Here is a 21,674-nt window from a genome sequence, read left to right on the forward strand (position 1 = left end):
ATTTCATCATAGCAGGGTACAAGGAAGCTATGAAAATGTTTAGAATTCTTCCTAAAGGATTTGAGTACCAGCTAAAAGAAGATCCTCCTGGTCAAAGATAGAATTATTTGAGCATCAGTAGGATACTAAATGAAATTAATTAAAATATATCAAGTATATTTTAACCCACAAATCCAGAAATAAAAGCCACTCATCCCTCTTTAAGGAATGCTATGGAGCCAATTCATTATATTAAAAAAAAAAAGAAAATTGGTCTCAGAGTAACCAAAAAGTCAAGGGGAAATTTCTCATTATGGAATTTTTCTAGCTAATAAATGATTTAGAAATGACAGAATTAGAATATTACCATTTTGCAAGCTCCTAATTAATTAGTGGCTCTGAGCAATGATCACCAATGACTGTTAACAGCACCAAAGAGAGACAATCAGACATTCTGTATCTCCTAGCAAATGCATAGAACTCTACAGATGAAATATTCTTGACAAAGTAATTGAACCCGAATACGAACAAGCTTCTAAACCAAACCACAAATAGACAGCTTCCAGCAACGGAGGACTGTGTCAAACAGATCACAGGAACTCAATCAGCAAAACTCCAAACAGGGAAACAGGCAATTTCTTCAACAACTACACTTCTCAAAAGTTGAGAGATTTATGGCAGAAGCCCCACCTGTTTGTTTATGTGCACGTTCATTTCTTTTGTCATATTTAGAACACAAGGGAGGCTTACACTTGGTTCTTCATAATTTCACTGTAAGCGAACACTTTGGAAACTCTGAGGAGCTGGCCGTTAACTTCCTAACAAGCCTTTCTGCCTTTCTAGGCTCTCCTGTTCTTCTTCTTCAGGGACTGGAAACTCCATGTTCAGGACAGCGGACACTAAACAGAGAGTATGTGTTTGTGCCTGCTAAACCTTTCCCACCTCTGCCTGTAAGCAGCATGGTCATTCGGCTTGTCCATTATCTCAAGTCACTGAGTGAGAAAGTGGACTATTAATGACAGAGAACAGGGGGAACTTTCCATTTTAGGTAATTTACAAAGTTGGGTGAAATTAATTGGAACTTAATTGTCTGAATTGTTCCGTATGCTAGTAACAGAGCTCAGACCCTCCACCCAGTAGGGCATCAGTGTAGTGTCTTGGTTTCTTTGATTTTAAAGTAGTGGAAAAGCCATTCCCGGGTGAGGATGAGAAGTCAGAGAACTCTGGGAGGCAAACCAAAGCCAGTGGCCAGGAGAGCTTGAGCTCCAATGGCCATTCTCTTCCTGTCATATCAATGGTTCCCACAAACCTCGCCAGAAGAGAGCGGCAGAAGGGCAGAGAAGCAGAGGCCGCTGCCCAGAACTAGGTACCACAACAGACCTTGGATCCCCGAAAGTTCTGCCTTTAAAGCTGAGGAACTGACGGGGCTTCAAGCTTTAAGAGCCCATGTTCCAGCCAGTGCAGTAAGATGCTAAGAGCAGTTAATCCTTGTGAAGTCTATACACAGATACGGCGTTCTTTTCTGATTGCATTCTGCGTGGTTTGGGGACATTGATGCCTTCATATGGATGCCCAGCTTCTCTTAATGACAAGAAACCTTTCTTGGAATATGAGAAAAACCTGTCCACCTCCGGTCAGTCCAAGATGGAGGAGACAGTTGCCTCCCACTCTTACTGTCCAACCAGTTGAAAAATGGTTTCAGACTCACACCCACCACTGCAGTGTTGCAGCAGTAGCAACAGCATTCTTCTGCGTGGTGTACATCTGCACATGTTGTCTAGCGAGCTCCCAGGCTTGAATTTATCTTGACAGATATAGTACCTTCCATGGTGAAACGAATATTTCTGACCCCATCAGTCATCCTCTACTACCTCATCCACAATAGGGCTGTCGCTATAGAGCCAATGTAAACAATTGTAGAGAGACCCAGGAAGTGTCAGATCCTTCCCACTCTATCAAGTCAAATCTGACCAGGTTTGTACTCGTTAGCAAGGTGGTTTATCTCTGGCATTATTTTCACACTAACAAAATGCTGTGCTTTGAAGGCATTCTCCTCTAATAGGTAGTGTGGAAAGGACCATCCTAAGAAGCGGTGACAGAGTCCACAGCGTGTGCTCCTCTCCAGGACAGCCATTTTTAACTCTCCAACCAAACCCCAGTGTGGCCCCAGGGCTCCAGAGCTCCATTTATGAGACATGGGCCTCAGCCAGTTTCTGAAGCCTTTGAGGTTTGTTCTGTGGTCAGGACTATGTACTTAGCCTTGCAGCTGAGAAGGGATGAGCCAGTTCCCCAGGTCAGGAGAAAAATGTCATGAATGTAGTCCATGGAGCTGAAGACAGATGGCTAACTGGTAAATGTGAAGTGCTGGCCCCAGGGCTGCCCAGGCCCTTCAGTAGACCAGCACTTGGAGCATACCCCTGTTCTCCCTACAACCCCCAATCCAACTTTGTCAAACCTGTGCAGAACCAGGTAAGAGCTCAGGCTTTATCAGATCGGCATATGCTGCGCACAGGTCTGAACCCGCATAAGGCCACCCTGAGCACCTGCATTGTCAGTACCACAGCAATGACCTATGACCTCACCTTGTGAACCCGCCAAACTTCAAGTTAACAGAGCTTTGAACCCACCAGTCCTAAAGAATGTGCCCTTTCTAGGTCCTGATTCAACCACAGCTTTGTTACATCTGCCTTGACCAACCCGACATCCATGCAAGCTGAAAGCTCCTGTGGGAGTGAGATAGGACTGAGCTGTGGGTGAGAACTTGGGGAGGATGGAGTACAGGTGAAGGGAGCAGAGGCCGTTCCTTTTCCTCATTTATTACCCATTGTCTCCGATCTGCCCCTCAGGGAAATAATTTGGTCTAAATAAAATATCAGAATAGGGCTCCAGAAAAAAAGACTAGCTGCTTTAAGCTGCATATTCCAATTCAACTAGAAATTAAACAAGAGAAAAAGGAGACAGATTCCAGATCCAATTCTCCTATCTTCAGTTATATTTTATGGAGAACTTATGTCATTCACAAAAGAGATGTAGTTTCCCCGGGGGAGACAGCAGGTGTGCATTTCCTCTCAAGGTTATTTAATTGCTGTCAGGAAGACATATGATTAACCAAACCAAATGCTGGAAATAGGAAGTATAGACAATTTTAAGGTTGTTTATATAGTTGATTGCCGTATATCATACAATGTGTTTATTTGCCATAAACCTGCCTATCACAAACTGTTGCCACACCTGTGCATTGGTGCCAGCCAACCGGCCGCTTAGCTCTGCATAAATCCCTGGTTCTGAGGGTGGCCGGGGACACAGAGTAGCTTTCCCCACGGCTGGAGTCACCTTTCAGCCACCAGCTTCACAGTGGGCTTTGATGCCCTCCATCTGAGGCCAAGGCCTGCTGACCCTTAGTGTCCTCTGCCTGACAATAACCCTCCATGGAAGAACAACAGTATGGAAATGTCAGGCCTTCGATGTTTCCCATTGTCCTCTCTGCTGCTGAGGTCCAGATCAAGGCCACAGTTTGTCACACACTGCTATTGCAGAGGTCAGATTAAGAGGAAACATTTGAAAGGTGAAGAGTTATTTGAGATCTTACATGTACGTCAGTGGAATCTTATAATTAGAAAAAAAAAATGAGACCTAGCTGGGTGGTGGTGGTACATGCCTTTAACCCCAGCACTCAGGAGGCAGAGGCAGGTGGATCTCTGTAAGTTCAAAGCCAGCCTGGTCTACAAAGCAAGTTCTAGGACAGCCAGGGCTGTTACACAGAGAAATCTTGTCCCCAAAATCCTAGATAGATAGATAGATAGATAGATAGATAGATAGATAGATAGATAGACAGACAAATGAGAGAGACTTGAATTATATATATATATATATATATATATATATATATATATATATATATATATATATATATATATATGTGTGTGTGTGTGTGTGTGTGTGTGTGTGTATATTATTGATTTTTTTTTTTTTGGTTTTTCGAGACAGGGTTTCTCTGTGTAGCTTTGCGCCTTTTCCTGGAACTCACTTGGTAGCCCAGGCTGGCCTCGAACTCACAGAGATCCACCTGGCTCTGCCTCCCGAGTGCTGGGATTAAAGGCGTGCGCCACCACCGCCCGGCTTGATTTTTTTATTTTACTCCTAGTTCCTTTTTGTACACTGTACCAAATGCCAATGGGTAGCTGATCAGACATTTAAAAACAGAATTGATGTTTTGACACAGATCAATTGAGAAGCACTGCCTTGGGGGGGATTAGATATGGCTCCTGGGCAACTAATATCCCAGGGCAGTGCCCAGTTTACAAAAGCCAACCATTGGCAAGAATGTGGGCCCACAAAGATAGTCTTTCCAAAACATCACTCAAAGATGAAAGCAAATCACTGGTGTACTATACCTGTTAGGCTCAAGCCAGGGCAGGGCAGCTCTAACAACACCAGAGAACCCGACATAGCAAAACTTTTAAGCCATTCAATCCATAGCAAAGCATTTACACCACTCAGGCCTAGCAGTGTGACTAACCAAGTGAGGACCGGAGGACAGAAACAGGAGGTGAAGGAGATGGAGGAGAAAAAAGACTTCGCAGACATAATCTAGACGTTTGTATACATATGATGGATCATATGGTGGCCGCAGTGTGAGATGGCCAGTCACACCGAGTCTCCAGTCAGGAAGCTAAGAGAGGCGTGTGTTGATAGTTAGCCCACTGTTTCCTCCTATACAATCTGGGACCACAGCCCACAGGTGGTAGTGTTCACACTGAGGGTGGCTCTTCCCTCTCTGAACCATTCTAGAAATATCGTCACAAATGCGCCCACAAATTTGCCTCCTAGATGATTTGAAATCCCATCCAGTTAACTGAAGGTTAACCATCGCAAAGCATCCGGTGTTTGCCATCACTTCTTACATAGCTGTGAAATTTTACTAAAGATGGATTATTTTTAATGGAGCACTTTAGAAATTGTGCTGAACATGTTCAAAGAAAAGAGTAATCAAGGAATCAAAGTTTAGAAGCTAGGAAATAGGTCATTTCTATTCAGAGATTGGTTATAGTCTTTAACACATGCGCCGTTGAAGGACACTTACCGAACCCCAGCAAGACACAGTCTGAAAACCAGTTCTTAGTGTGCTAGTTTAAAGTTATTCACCCAAAATGGGCTGCAAGGGGAAGGAGGCTTTAGGTAGATGTGTGTTCCTTGTCCCGGCCTTGGTGTTTAAGAACGTGCCTGAATTTCACACAGTCTCTTTGACGGAGTCTGTCTGCTCTGCCCTTCCCCAAGTGGAGCAGCCTTCAGTTCCGTCCTGTGGCGTCTACCCAGGAGCCCTTGCCACCGCTGGCGGCCAGAATCCCTGCTCTGCCTCATGGTGGTCAGAGAAAGTTGGCAGCCCAGGTTTTCAGGGCATGGCTGTAGGGGGGTGGTGGATTCAGGAATTTGCCTTAGGGGATCATAAATGGTGGTGATAGAAAATTAACTCTCACGCATCTCCCCATGGCCCTCGTCCCTCCTCAGACGCTGTGGACAAGCCCTCGCTTGATTTGGCAGAGGTCATGTTTGCTTCCAAAACCAAGTGAGCAAAGCAGAGTTGTTTTCTCTCAACTGGCTAGAGTCTCTTCTCCTCCCCACAAGTTTAACGCCTGGCAATAAAATGGCAATGTCAATCCCAATCAATTAATATTCACCGCTGGCCTGAAACATTCCAGAACTGTAACTCCTGCCCTCAGGAGCTTTACCTTAATTAACCATGAATCTCCAGAACAGTTCCCAAATTAAGTGAATACCCTTAGGGATAAGGCCATGGCTGTACACTTCTTCTTGAAGGTAGAGAAGAGAGAAGAGAGAGACCAACACGGTGTAGCCAAGACACGAGGTAAGATCATAAAAATCAACACGAGAAGAATATGTGATGTTTAGTGTGGACGTTTACAAAAAGGAAGCTTCCTTCCTCCCTCCCTCCTTCCCTCCCTTGCTCCCTCCCTCCCTCCTCCCTCCCTCCTTCCTTCCTCCCTCCCTCCTTCCCTCCCTCCTTCCCTCCCTCTCTTCCTCCCTTGCTTCCTCTTTTTTCTGTCTTTCCTCTCCTGCTCGGGTCCACTCTTACAAATGCTATAGGAAACCCCTATCGCCACGCAGACAGAAGATCTGGGGTGGTGTTAGTCATTCCGTTTTCATGGTAGCAGACAGAACCTTCCACTCCTGAGACTTCCAGTGGCCGCTGGCACCTTCAGACCTTGAGCTGGACTCCAGCCTGAAGCTGTGATCAAGCTTTGCCTTTTGTCTTTGGTAAGGGTGGCATGGGTTCTTCCTGAGTTTAGAGTAGACAGCGTGGGCAGGTTGATTGAGTTTAAAGCTGATGTCCTTTAAGACTTTGAACTTGGCTCCTCAAAAGCCCTGGCATGTGTTTGCTCTGCACTAGAGGTCTGAACTTCTTCAGCCCCTTCTTTCTCATGCTTCTTGGCATGTGCCTATTTCTTAGGAACTTTGGATTTACTCCCTTGAGAAATTAATACCGTGGTAATAAGTGTTTCTCAGTGTCCTTTGTATTACGTTTTCAGGACTTAGCTAGATTTGGTGCTGTTCTTGGATGTGGCCATGTCCACATCACAACTCACTACAACTTGAAGCTTCCAAAGGCCCCAAGTCAGAGAGGGCCCTTTCACCTCTTACTGTTAATTCTTACATCTTGAGACAGAACCCCAAATAGAGCAGATACTTGAATAACATCTTCAAAGGGTCAAAGAATCGCTATTTTGTCTTCCAAGAAAGCAAAGAGATGGAGGTTGATATTTCTGGGGTACAGGAGGAAGGTGAGGGCCAGGAAGAACAAGCCTTTGCCTGAGCCGAGCCTGGTGGAGAGAGTCAGGGCTTTTGTTGAAGCCCTCTGCCTGGAGACCAGCATTCTTTTATGATGACAATTGCCTTTATGGGCTTTTCCTGGATTTTTTTGAAGGATGTTTGATGTTTTGAATGTTTTATAAATGTTTTGAATTTATCTAAAATGGAACTGACTTTTTTTCTTCCAGTCTTTTCCACTCCCATTTTCTAATCAATTACTCTTAACATCTAATCCCCTTCACTTTCCCACTTCACACCCAGCCCAACACCAGGTCTCAGCATTTAGCTTCCTAAATATATTTCTTGAAATTTTTATCTCTGCTGCTTAAGCCAATTTATTTGTTAAATAAATGTTAGTATAGAATGTGTCCAATTAAAAAGGATACCAGCCGGGCGGTGGTGGCGCACGCCTTTAATCCCAGCACTCGGGAGGCAGAGCCAGGCGGATCTCTGTGAGTTCGAGGCCAGCCTGGGCTACCAAGTGAGTTCCAGGAGAGGCGCAAAGCTACACAGAGAAACCCTGTCTCGAAAAAACCAAAAAAAAATAAAAGGATACCAAGGATACAGAATAATTGGGAAATGAGATGAATTTCCTTTTAAAAAAATAAAGATTTTGATAAATCTTGATTTAAATAAAGATTTAAATAAAAAATTAATTTAAACAAAAATTTAAAATAATTTTAAATCAAAATAAAAAAATTTAAATTAGCTTATGAGTCGTCGTCGTATTTGCTTTAAAATGTTGGGTGGCATTTAGGAAATCACAGAGATACTGTAAATTTGTGTATCAACATTTCTAAGTGAAACTGAGACACATTTTGAAATAAGCAGTTTAAACCAGATGTGTTGTCAAGAAGAAGAGACAGCGAAACTTAAGAGTCCAGCTGGTTTGTGCCTCATGACCACACTCTTAAAGCTTGGCAAACAGACATGATTGTAATTTATAGATGGAAAAACTGAGGTCCATTGAGACAATGTGACTTGCCCAAGATCTCATAACCAAGGCTGGAATCCATGGCACCTGCACCCACAGGGGTGTTTTTTCCAGCAAGCTTTGCCAGCCTTTCAAAGCATGCTTTCCTCACATTTTAATGCTAAGACAACAGAAAACTTCAGAAGAGTGTAGAGAACTTGGTGATTTAGCAGAGTGTGACTCAGAAATTGTACTTCTAATTTATTTATTTATCCATCGTGTGTGTGTGTGTGTGTGTGTGTGTGTGTGTGTGTGTGTGTGTGTGTATGTGTGCATGTGTACACCTGCAGACATATGGACGTCAGAAGACTGATATTGGATGTCTTTTCCTATGGCTCTCAATCTTATTTTTTGAGATAGTGTCAACTGAGTCTACAGCTCCTTCATTGGCTGTATTCTTTGACCAGCATGTCCCCAGGATCCCTTTGTCTCTGCTTCCCCACTACTGAGGTCGCACATATGTAGAGCCTGAATTCTTTTTATGTGGGTGATGGGGATTCAAACTCAGATCTTCACATTCACACAACAAACCTGGTTACCCACAGAGCCATCTTCCCAGAGCCAGTCAGCTTTCTTCGTATTTGTCTGTCTGCCTTTCCTTCTTCCTCCTCTTGCTCTAAGGTTAGTACACATGTTTCAGCAATAAGAACAAAGACCTTAATAAGTGTTCTTTATTAGTATAGTAATAATCCTGAGGAGAATGAAAGAATTCACAACGATCTATTTTGTTGAATTTCTGAGACTCTCTTGTACAGACATTTTTTTCTTTCTCTTTTTTCCTTTGTCTTGTGTACAAATCCTTCACAACTGTTAACATTGTTCATTCTCTCTCCTCAAAATACTATTTTCTCTTATGGCTGTTTTAGAAATCAGAAACTACTCAATTTAAAGGAATTCAGAGGCAAGCTAACAGAACTTTAAAAACTTACTGTTTAGATTAGGTCACAGAAAAACGCAATCTTTTTCGTCAGCTCTCTGAAGTCTAGGCAAAGCGTTTCTTTTTTCTTTTCTCTCCAAGGCCATTTGGTTGGGATGTTTTGGGGCTTTCAGAAATCTGGGACTTCAGATCAAAAGCGCCCCTCAAGGTGCAGACCAAGATAATGAGGTAGAAATTCTCCCGGTGACGTAGATGAAAATGAACTGGAGAACAGCAACTCCCCGGGCCGCAAAAAGACTCCAGTGTTTACACGATCCCATGCACACACATAGTTCCATCCATATTTTCCAACTAAAACTCACCTGGCTTTGCTCAAGCCCCCAAGTGTGGTGAATTCTAGACAGCACCTAATATTTATTCGTGGCATTGTCAAGAACATCTTTGCAGTGCTTGCCAAGGTCCGCCACTGGATGTGTTTATCCAGCTGCGTGGCAAAAACATAATACACAGTCATCATTTCACTCGCTCACCTACTCAATATTTTCTTCTTGTGATTAAATTAGCTCATAAATATTACACTTGGAATGCAGAAAGCCCCAGCTCATCCAGCTGAATGCCTGCTTGTCCACTTTCTGATGCTGCCATGCACGCATTCGGTCTTTTCATTATGGAGTCTGAAATGATGAGAAGTATTGCATTTACTTAACAAGCAAATAGACAGCAGGATCCTCCCAGGACTCCCTTTACTATGTTGTACACGGTTGTAGAAGAAGTGTTAGAAATGCAGACAGACTGGGAGAGCTGTGCGACGGGATTTGGATCTCTAAAAACAAATCCACCCTCGTCGTCGTCTAGAGGCAACAGCAGAAATGCTGCCTTTATCTGCAGCAGGCTGGCACAATTTTTACCTAACCAAGTAGAGTTTCACACACATACACACACACACACACACACACACACACACACACACACACATACACACACACACCCCTTGCTATTGCTTCTGTTGGATTCACCATCAATCTGGGCTTGTAAGTTATAGAGGCTGTTTCTGTTTTTTTATTGCAGTTTTGAAAATCCCTTCTCAAAACATCCGCATCCAGTCGAAGTGCTTTTGAAGTACTTTCAGATACCATTCTTATATTTATCTGTGTTTTCTAGGTTTTGTAAACTGAGGACAAGAACTGGCCTTTGCCCTCCTGTGCCAACTCTGTTTACACCAACGCAACCCACAGTTACATAGCTTCTGGGACCCCGAGGCAGGAGTCATATTCCACAGGATCCTCATCAAATCACCTTCCAGATGAAATATTTAGAGTTGGCACAGCGAGGCAGTTAACGTCTCAAGAATTATATCCAGATTTGTTCGATCATTCTGGGAACGGCCTTGGTTAGCGATTGCTCATAATGTCAACGCTTTTGGAAACTTTTTTTATGGTCATTTTATTGTTTTTATTTCAAAAATAAAACTTAAAGGAGCTTGAAAAGTGGATTTTGAGAGGATCGCACGATGGCCTGGTTTCAGTCTGTGCCTTTTACTTTCTGTGCACTTACAGAAATTAAGCAAAATCAATCCATATTTGAACAAAGACTATGGATACAAATGAGCCTTGGCTTCCGAGACTTCTCAGAGCAATGACTTTGGAGTGTTTGGAATGCATTGACCCGGGGAGGCAAAGAAGTTATAGCAAACAACATATGGGCTTTAAAATCTGGAACTATCCAAGACAGAACAAGAGAGCTATTCTCACTTTACTTGTTCCTTAGCTTTTTTTTCCCTCCAGAAGATGAATAACTTCTAATCACATTTTATTCTCATCTTCAGAGCAGGATCTTAGAAGAGCCAGGCTGGTGCAGACCTGCTGGTGAGTGTGCAGCCCATCCAACGATTACCTAATGCACTGGTGTCATCCGCTTTCCTTGTTGTGAGAAAACACAGGGCGGAAATGTGTGACTCCACGGAATTGTTCCCGACTCTTCCATTCACCTTTCAGCATGCTAGTTCCTTCCCTTGGCGTTGATATCATTATGCATTTGTCAAAGATAGACTGTCACTTTAGGGCCTCTATTATGCACAAGAATTGGCAGCAAATTTGGCCACTGGGATTTGCTTATGTCCTCTGTATGTTATTGTACTTCTCTGGCATTCACTAAATTCTGTACGCCCACTCCTTTGATGTTCATTCCAGCCCCTAAATGTGGAAACAATGACTGAAATTTTGGATCAAAGCATCCCGTAGATGGCAGGCAGCATAGCTCTCTGATAATTCACTAGAACAGAGAGTTCTGCCCCTCCCCCCTAAAATCTAGGCCAGTAGTCCTCCGAGCTCTCTCTCGAGGAAGTTAAAGAAAACAACCTCAAGCTGGAGTCAAAAGAAAGAGGGCCAAACTAGGCAGCTCTGGTGAAGCTCACGGTCATCTCATCGCAGGGAAGGCTGACTATTGTTCCGATTGGTAACCTGCCTCTTTCACTACCCTAGCTACTGCTTCAGCTGGGCCAGGCTTTTCTCAGCATTTGAACACTCACCAGGTTCAATCTCTGTATAGCGTCAGCTCTACAAAATGGCCTACATTTTTCCCAATGAATTTTTAAGGCCCAAAGTGTCCATGGATTGTGGAATGTTAAAAGTAAGTTTTTTTAAGCTCAAGAATTATCAAAATTCCAACTAATGATTTTTGCAAACTGGAAGCTGTCTGGAGCATACATTTGGTTTGCCTTGCTTGAGGGAAGCCAGAACAAACAATGACTTCACTGCGTTTATTTCATGGGTCAAGTTTGACTCAGAAAAGATCTAAAGGCAGGTAGCCCCCTAAGGGTGCTGGGAAGACAGATGAGCAAACATATAGGAAAATGTTAGGAGTGATTTGGGGGTGGGGGAGGGCGCCTTATAATCCCAGGGTGTTTATGGCTTTATTGTTGCCTCACCCCACTTGGTATAGAATGTACTCATTACAATTACTATCTAATGTTGGAAACCGTCATAAAAGGACAGCTCTCCTTTTGAACATAGTGAAGAAAAGAATTGTTTGAGGACTCTCATCCGGGAAATTAGAATTCTCAGTGGAGTGGGACAATTGAGACTTGGACCAGCTGCCCTGAATGGAGAAGACACTCTATAAGCCTGATAGCATGTGTCCAGTCAAAAGGTTGCCCCCAAGGTAAGAATCCTCTTCAAAGCCTAATACCCAGTTAGGTAGGAAGGTTTTACCACCAGATGTATGCAACAGTGCCATCCAGCGGCTACCGCAATAATTACAAGTGTATCTCATTTTCAAATGTATCGTGTTTTATAATCTCAAATTCTTACCGTCGTACTTTTATCAAAATTGCAGGAGTTTCTCTGATTCTCCTAATCTAGCTGCTTCTACTAGTACAGATACAGTGATGTGTGAACTACACACCCCAAAAGACCAGAAGTTTCCTTTTTCTTTCATTGATAAACACTTAAGGGAAGGCATTGGCAACCCAGGAGATTTTTATTGTAGAATCTCACTAAGAAATTCATCAAGATTTCCCCCAAGTTGTTAAAGATTAATTGAAAGAAGGATAAAGGAAAGAAAATGAGACGATGAAGAGGTGAGACAGATGAAGGAAGTATGGAAGAAAGAAGAAAGAACAAGAAGAGAGAGAGGGGAAGAAGAGAAAATGGAAGGGAGAGAAGAAAGACCAGGATTTCTCATCTGACTTTACGAAGTTTCGGCAACAGAACCATTGATGCGACACTATTCCCAAGAGTGAATTAAAAAAGATAAGCACCTCAAAACATTATTGTTTTAAATTGTATTCTTTCAGCTACAAGGAGATAAATTAGCTAAGACAAAAGGAAATTTTCTACCTTAAAAAAAAAAAGAAAAGAAAACCCAAGGAGAGCTGTCATGGCTTGAGAACAGTGTCACACACAGAGCTGCTTAAAAAGCGTTGCCTGCCCGATCCAGGCAAGGAACTCCGATAGAAGACTGTGACATTATACCAGCCTGTAAGTCAGGCATGGCCATGCCAGTGCTGCAGGCACCAGGTAACACTGGGACCTGCCAGGCAGCCCTCCCTCCAGAGAGACTGTCACAGACAGTCACAGACGCTGCAACCTTCCTCCAACCACCTGCCTCTTTACAAAGCTTGGAGAGAGCATTCTCCTCATCGATACAAACAACAGTAACAAAACAAAACATCTATACAATCCAATACAGAAAGCAAGTATGGAAATCGAGATTTGATTTCATTGAAACAAAACAATAACAACGCAAACCTCCAGATGCCCTTTGAATAACATATTTCACTGTGCCCGAGTGGAAAATGTATTAGATTGAAGGCAGCTCTACACAGGCCAAACCTGTGATTTACATCAAGCAAAGAACCCTGGGAGAGAGAGGAGGAAGGCCTCCTTTGACTGGGCAAGATCTCTATTTGTGTCAAGGAGCGTTAGGGAAAAGACGGTTGAGGCAGAGCAGGTGAGCCTGCAGCCTCCATGCAGTTTGCATTGCTTTGGGGAGGCCTTTGAACCGCAAGCTGGGTCATCCAGATGCTGAAGAATGCCCTCTTCCTCATGTTGTGCCCACCGGGATCTTCTCTCTGAGTTTCCTCTGGCTTCTGGCTCCTTTTAGTGAATTTCACAACAGGGCTTTATCAGAAATGTGGAGCATCGGCAAGCTCAGGTCTCATCTCTCCTTTTGATTCTGCAGGAGTCTGGCCAACCCAGCTCTTACCTCATGTACTCCAGAGCCTGATAGGATGATTTCTGGAATTCAGCTGGAGCCCATGAACAGTGAAGGCAGAACTTTTCCTTAGCACATAGGAGCCTCCTGTACCAGCATGGCCTCAGCCACAGACAGACATTACCAGTTCCTGCCAGTCTAAGGAGCAAGAGACTGGCATGAACAATCAGTTTCTTTTCTACTTAAAAGGGAACACACACACACACACACACACACACACACACACACACACACACACACATGCGCGCGCGCGTGCGCACACACACACACACACACACACACACACACACACACACACACACACACACCTGTTTTGCAAAGCTTTCGAGGAGGAGAAGAAAGAGGATGAGGAGGAAGAGGAGGAGGAAGGAGAAGGAGGAGGAGGAGAAGAAACAGCAACTGTTGTAAAACCAGATGCATGACTTGCACATCCCCTCTCCTCGAGCACATTTTACTAAAGTATATAATCCAATAATCCAGTTAATTTCTTTGGAGAGATGTTATATATACAGGTGGCATTTGGATGGAATCACAGGCCGTAAACCTGTCCACTCCTATCCTGGTTTAGGATACAGAGGAAGAACCTGTTTTACAGGCTTCCTAGAATTTTAACATGGTCAATTGCCTGGCTTTTGTATTCTGGAACATATCAGAGCATTCCACGCGAATATATATATATATATATATATATATATATATATATATATATATATATATATATATATATATTCTATAAAATGGTGGCAGGATTTCTGATTTACCTATAGGGCTGGTTTGAGTTTCCCCCAAAATATTTAGCTATGGGACAATGTATTAAGTGTATTCTTAAAGGTAAATAACTGCGGCCAATAAAAGCTGGGCCCATAAAGGGTCCCATCTTCTACTAGTTTTCTGCACTGAGAATTACTACTAGTGTAATCATGGCTCCCTGCACACTAATATTTCCTCTGATACAGTATGATCAATGTTGTGGAAAAACATTTATTATATTTCTTCTAGCTACTTAAAGGCATTACTGAATTATGGGCATCGCAAAACGAATCCACTGTGCATTTTTTCTTTATGTGACGTTTTTACAATCTTCATTTTCTGCTTTGCAGCCACTGAGCTATAGAGATCCACACTCCGTCCCTCTGACAACTGCCTCTGTGGCCCCCTTCTCCTTCCTGCTTTATTACGTCTGAGAAGTACTTCATATGATAACCTTCCCTTTCACTCTGGGCTGGACCCGTATTGGCGGGGAGGACGTAATGAAAGAGATTAAACAATCAGTGTTGTTCGTGACACTTCCTAATCATTCCCTTAACAAAGGTTATGAAGTTTCGGCTGAGAAAAGGACGAGGGGCGGAGATGGTATTTTACAGAATGGTTCCGGAAGACCTGATAGACTTTGAACGGTCGTGGGCTGTGCGGTTTTGACATTTAACAATTTTATTAACATCTTTGCTTATTATTCACCTTAATCTGCAGGGTCTGCAGCCAGGAATGAGTGTGTCCAGCTAACAGCCCGTGTCTCAGGCCCTGCCAGGGGATGAATCAATTAGCAGGAGAAGCCATGATGCAAACGTTCTGGGGTCACTTGGGAGGCTGTTTGCCTTTTTGATAGAGAAAGCACACCATAAATAACATCACACCTCAGGAAATCATTCCAGGAGGCCCAGATGCTGGCAGGCTGCTGCTGGGACAGAGGGAATCGTTGGCTCCTTGTGTGTATTTCCCCCATCCCAGTCAATGGAAGATTTGTAGTAAAATCAAAATATTTTAAAGGAGGACAGTGTGTGGTAACAGAGGCATGTTTAGCCATTTTTTTTAGTACCAGAACCCATGATTTATGACCTACAGTTACAGCCAACTTTATTACAAAAATGACTTCACCCATAATAACCTTATTCAGGGCTTATTCAGGGCTCCTTGGAGAATGATGTAGTACCCCAAAGCATTATAATCTAACAAATATTCACAAACAATTCCGACTGCTGTCCCTTTCCTCCACCCACTCGGAGGCGGGGGTCTGCCTTTACCTGCCGGGTGAAAGAGGTCCCGGGCAAGGTTCGACGGTCTTACTGTAGATTTGCCAGGCTGGGTGATTCAAATCACCCAGGACAGAGGCTGTCTCCCAGCTTTCAGCCTCACCTTCCCCTTCCGGTGCCCTGGGGAACAGCAAACAGGACCCACTCACCTCACTTCCTCCCTGCACATGCTTGTCTCCCTCCCCCCCCCACCTCCCCAGAACTCAGATACCCAGCATCTGGGGGCAGCTTCATTAAGTCCCCTCCCTTTTTAATTGCCATGGTAACCGACAGCTGCATTAAAATGTCCAGAGCTGGGTGTCCAAGCAAGGTCCCTTGGGTGTGCCGGGATCTAGAAACTGGTCCTTCATCTCATTAAACTCAGGTGTCAGTCCCGAGCAGTTGTGTTAAATTTATACCCTCCAAGCGGGTTAGTGGGATTACATGTCCATTTGCATTAAAACAGGTTTCTGTCATTAAACTGCCATACAATAAGCTTCCTTGGGACAAATTAATGAGCTCTAAATATCATCAAGTACAAGTTCACTTCACCAAGACAGGGTTGCAGGGGTGGCTGTTCACTCTCCTCACCCAGGAGAACCATAAGTGCCAGCTGAAGAAGGGTCCCATCCTGCTTCTCCAACGCAAGATGAATGTCGGGGTTTAGAGCCCTCTGAGGAGCTGAATTCTCCTCTCCCCAAGCCCTAGAGCTCCTCACTTCCTGTTCCTTATTCTAGACATACAGTTAGCATTGACCTTGTCTGCTGAAAATCACTGAACACCCATTGGCTTCTCTCCTGTGTGGTACTGTCTCAGCTTCATTTTTCTTACCTTGTTTTCTGTCTGTCTTTGGGGACCATCTACATATAGTATGGACTGGGAACAGCATGCATACAACACCATACCAGTGCCAGGTGTAGCCACAGTGTGTGTCTCTGCTCTGAAATGCCCTCCTGAGTATTTGTTAGTGGACCATTTGGCCCATCAGTTGTGGGGTCTATCCTCTGGAATGCTGGTCCCAAGGAAAGGAGCTCCTTTCCCAGTTGTCAAGAGGATTTTTTTTAAATTACATTTATTTGTACGTGTATGTGTGTGTATGTGCATGAAAGCACACAAACCCATGTACCATGGCATGTTTGTAGAGGTCAAAAGACAGCTTAGAGAAGTTAGTTCTCTATGTGGATCCTGGGAATCGAACTCAGCTTGCCACACTTGGCAGCAGGCACCTTTGATCACTGAGCCATTTTGTAATCCCCTAGGAGAGACTTCTTTTAAGGCTGTATTCACCCAGTTCACAAGCACAGCCAATGCTTGCCCTCACAAGTGCAAGATGGGTATAAATAGAAATTATTTATCAATAACCAATAAATAAAGCTCCAAGCCTTTTCTTATGCAGAAGAGGTAAGACAGGCTACTAGATGGACTTTCTGCATTACACTGTGAGCTCATTTCTGTGTAGCCTTAACAGGGGACAGTAATGTATGATTGAGACACCGCTATATTTAGGAATGACAAGATGGGCATTATTAATAGCTTAATTGACATTAAGGCAATTACCCCTACCCTTATTACAGTTTGTAGAATTACTCAGAAAATATTGGCTGAGGCCTTTCTTTCCCTAGAGCTACTGAAGGATACAGCATTTTATTTCATGCCAGATCTCGGCTTTGACATTAGATACTTAGCCATAGAATGATTCCAGTAAATCATTATAAATGCATTATAATAAAGATGTTATGAGCTATCAGATATTAACCCCCAACCCCTAAAGAGAGATAAATAGTTCAGTTGCATGGATCCCACTTTTGTTTCATAAGAAATAAGCTTTTGCAAAGAGCAACTGACTAATGAATTATAAAATGGTGTGTTGAGCTCAGATAATTAAACAATGCATTTTAGTGTCTAGTGCAAGATGAACACTAAATCATACACAGATAAAAAAAAAAGGGGGGGGGCTCTAAGCCCAGGCCCAACTCCTAGTATCAAATACAGTTAAGGTTGGTCTATAGTGCAGAAATGCCTCAGACCTTTTCTCACCAAATATAAGATCAAGATACAAATGGATAAACCCAACCAAGAGACAGAACAAGAATTCTGGAGGTGCTAATTTCAGATAAGCCTACAGGGCTATTTTAAAGGAGATTTTACAGGGAGATTACTTTTTTATCCCCCAAAGTTCTAATGGACCAAAAATGTAAGAACCTAAAAGTTTCTAAGTTTCCTCATACTTTCCAACTTTTCCTTTTGATCTCTGAACTCATAGTGAGACCTATTAGTAGGGTTTGCAGACGAGGATAAGAGCCGTGGTGTTGATGGCTGCCATGGCCTTGCAGCTTTGCAAAGACAGAGGCATGTACTCAACGCTGTTGTGGAGATGGGGTGAGGAGGCCAGACTGAGTTCCAACCATTATGCTCAGGTAGGGTTCTACACCCAGCAAGGACATTTTTCTCTGGCTTGGCCACTCAGGTTGATCTGTTAAATGTGTGTTTTAGTCACCTAGCCTTGAGATAGCTTCTTGTTCACTGATCAAGCTTCATACTTCTAAGAACTTGAAGTCAGAATGAAGGGTGGCCTCAGATTACTCAGATTGACCACCTGACCACCTGTGCTAGTGGACAGGCCTCTACAGACTCCAGGCCCATGGTGAAGGACTCTGCTGTTTCCTGTGCTCTAGCTAGTCTGGACACCGCAACCTGATCCTTCCTCCACATCGCAACCTCTTTCTAAAGTTTATGTCTACCCATTGCATCACGTAGACATAAATAAGTTGGGCCACATGAAGATCTATTCATGCAAAATAATTATTACAAAGTAAGCCCACAACTATATGTTATCTCTTTTTGTTTTATTGGCTCATATTTTTTCTTATCCTATGTCTTTCCTTACTCTTTCTCTTCCCACCTAAACCCTACTACCCCCCCCCCAGACACACTATCCTCCCACACTACCGAACACACACACAGACTACCCCCCACACACTACCACACACACACACACTACCCCCATACACACAGACTCTACCCCCACACATACACTAATCCCCCACACACACTACCCCCCCCCCACAAAAACACATTTGTAAATCTATGACATGAGAAATTCTGCCAAATTTACTCACATATTCCTCATTGGGTCTTGAAGAGGGTTGTTTGTGGTACACATCCTATAAATGCTACTCAACCTAAGCAACATTAGTCATTACAGCTACTGGTAACAGTTAATGTCTTCTGACTGCTTAGGATAAGCCAGGCAGTATGCTGAGTATCATCAGCTTGTTAAATTTTCACGAGTATATGAGGCAAGTGCTATTTTAATCTTCATCTTATGGGAAATTAAAGCTTGAAGATGTTATGTAACTTGCCGAAGGTCATCCAAGCACAAATGGGAAAAGCCAGGCTACACACCCAGAGTCAGCCTGGAGTTGGAGTCTCAGTTTTTTTAGACTGACTTTGTCAGTTTTATCTTCTTTTAGACTCTCCTCATCAAGGGAAGTCATGAGCACATACCACTCTTAGCTGTAATACCCTTAGGACCTTGATCTTTTGGGGTTCCAGAAAGTCCAAAAGGGCAACCTAGTTTACAATTGCCCAAAAGTTACTTAGTTTAAAAACTCCTGGGACTTTATATAAAACCACCCCAAAAGACTTTTCTGGTTGCATACAACATTAATTTCATTTTGAAAGACTGTGTCTAAGGGAAGTGACACACCTCGGTTAGTTATTCAGTCCTGTCGTTCTTGACACCCTGGAGGGTTGGCAGCCTCGCTCCACCACATGTCACAGGAGAGAGCTAATCTCCCAGCCTTGCTCAGAACACTGGTGCTTCCTAATGACCCAACACTCACAAACCCCATACCTTCCTTAATTGAAGGAGTAAATGAAGGGGAAGGGGTAGTCCAACCTTAGGGATGAATTAGTTTAGCAATTTAAGATTGGTGTGTTATCAGATAAAAGGGCAGGTGTGAGTTTGATGAAAATGTTGCCTTTGGAAACAAGGGTTCATGTGAGGGTTTGTGATGAGGTTGTGAGGGGTCTCTGTAGCAAAAAGACGCATCTGTGAAATGGGCCAGCAGAGAGGTTTGCTTCAGGCCTGCCTCTGATTGTTCCACATTTGTGTTTCAAAGCACAGCAGCTGGACTTCTTCTCCACAGTCTTCCCGTCGCACATGGTTCAGATTCTGACTAAGTGCTGTGGATAGTCACTGCTGGTGTCCCGGAGCCAGGCACTCTGTCCTTCGAGGCTTATAGCAGCTAAACAATTCGGCTCCTTTGCAGTTGGACAAGCCAGTGGTCTGCTACCAATTTGAATGGGGCTACTGTGTGTCACCTAGAGTCCAAAGCATGTCACAGAAGACCCTCAAGCTCTCTCTCTGCAGACATGACTTTGGCAGTACATGTTCAGGGGACTGAGAGCTTGACAGCATGGATTCCTGAAGGATTTAGTGGAGCTGAGTTCTCTGCAGCCCCATGTTGGACACACAGCATCAGCAAGAAGTGAACTTCTATTAGACTAAGTGCTGACACTTGGGGTTGTTTATTACAACTGCAAAACCCAGCCAATCCTGACTAATCCAGGAGCTGACTTTTTGTTCAGAAATTATGGACCTTCTTACCAAGTCATAAACCGTTATTCCTTTTCCAATAGTTTTATTCACTCACTGAACAATTTAAACTTTTCATCCTCTTGACATACTCTCAGATGCCTAAAATCGCCAGAGAGCCCTTGAATTGTACCGAGTGGTGTCTTGTCTTTTACCATCGACAAGTACTGTTACCTACACTAAGTAGAAGAACAGAAAAGGACAAGTTTGGTTTTTCAGCATCACATGGGATCGTGTGATAATGAAGGGGAGAGGAAACGTGAAGAGGAAAGAGAATAAGATAGAAAAGATTTTTTTTTTAAATGTAGGTGGGAAAAGAAGAGAAAAGAGCAACACAAAACATCGGCGTTTTCTTTGCAGTCAGCTGTAGCCAGCAGCTTGCAGGTAGTTTCCAGGACTGGTGGCAGCTCTCAGCATCTTTGACCTTCAACATCTATACATCCAGCTTGCCTTGGTACTCAAGAAATGTTGGCCGAGAGGTTAAAGGAACACATCTCCCCTGTTTACAGTCCTGGAAGCCTATAGAGCTAAGTGGTCTCTTGCTGTGAATGTGTGCTCCATCACACACTGAGAGGCGCTACAGAAAGGGAGAAGAGAACTAGAAAGAAGTGGGTTTGAATAGCTCCTCATAATCTTTAAACCCAAGCCCTTGAAAGGAGCAGCTATGAGGTGAGAGCAGTAATTCTTTGTCCTAGAAACAGGACATTGCTGATAACTCAGGGCAGTCCGTTTTTAAAAGCTCTTCAAAGAAACTGGTTAGAGTTGTCCTTGTTTTGTTTGCTTCTGGCTGGGCAGAGTGGAGGGTACAGTGAGCACGGAGGTGTCTACGACCTTGAGGTGGGGAGAGGCAGAAGAAGGGGATCTGAGTGCAATTTGCTGAATAACTACTTTTCAACACTGTACTTGGTACGAGGAATGCAAATGTGCTGTAGGGTTGAAAAGGAAAAGATGTGATTCACTCTCCGGATAACGCACCTGGGAACCCTTAGTAGATTATTCAGCTGGTTACAGGATAATTCCCCTTATCTGAGATCTGCAAAATGCCTGTGGCAAAGCTGCCTCCACGCCCCCATTCAAGGATTCTCCCAGGCAAAGCAAATAGGACCCAGAAGGGAGCTGAACCTTTCTCTGATGGAAAGCACATATCCGGATTGCTAGTCTGAGAGACTGTTCCGTGACGGCATGTCTGCATGGGTGTGCACACAGCCTGCAAGGATCAGATGCCCAGCCTTGACATGAAGATGCAAAGCACAGGACGAGCTGACAGCTGCTGCATACTAGCTGCATGAGGCTAGCTGCAGCATCCAACAGGCAGGAGAAGTGAACCAACCTTGCGTCACACAGAAACACAGGAGAGGCAGTGGTCCATCCCAGCAAGGTCCAGTTTGAAGGAAAACAGAAATCTCTCAGCTTGAGCCTCTCTTGGGGATGAACACTAAACTCCCTAGTTGAAATCCATCATTTTCTATCCGCCATAGCAAACCGCATTCCTCTCTTTTTTATCAGAAGAATAAATATTCTCTTCCTACCCTAGCTTGAATACCCCAAATCAAGAGCTTTGCTTCTGCTTTCCCCTTTGTCCTGATGAGCTTTAAGTCATCTTGGCACATGCTGAAGCCACCTGAGAGGAAGGACTCTCAACTGGAAAAAAAAAAATGTCTTCATAAGATCAGGGTATAGGTAAGCCTGTGTGGC

The 21,674-nt window shown here is 43.6% G+C and overlaps 1 long non-coding RNA gene across 1 annotated transcript in view; it reads right to left on the bottom strand.

Moving 5' to 3' along the window:
• LOC128102336 (uncharacterized) overlaps nucleotides 1-18,641 on the bottom strand; it is a 38,911-nt gene extending 20,270 nt beyond the window's left edge. Inside the window, exon 1 of the long non-coding RNA XR_008215385.1 lies at nucleotides 18,499-18,641. This is a non-coding gene — a long non-coding RNA (uncharacterized LOC128102336). The remainder of the gene's footprint in view (nucleotides 1-18,498) is intronic.
• Between the last annotated feature and the right edge of the window lie 3,033 nt (nucleotides 18,642-21,674).

The sequence above is a fragment of the Peromyscus californicus genome, unplaced genomic scaffold (genome assembly GCF_007827085.1).
Source record: "Peromyscus californicus insignis strain IS unplaced genomic scaffold, ASM782708v3 Scaffold_7__1_contigs__length_154581171, whole genome shotgun sequence".
NCBI lineage: Eukaryota > Metazoa > Chordata > Mammalia > Rodentia > Cricetidae > Peromyscus > Peromyscus californicus.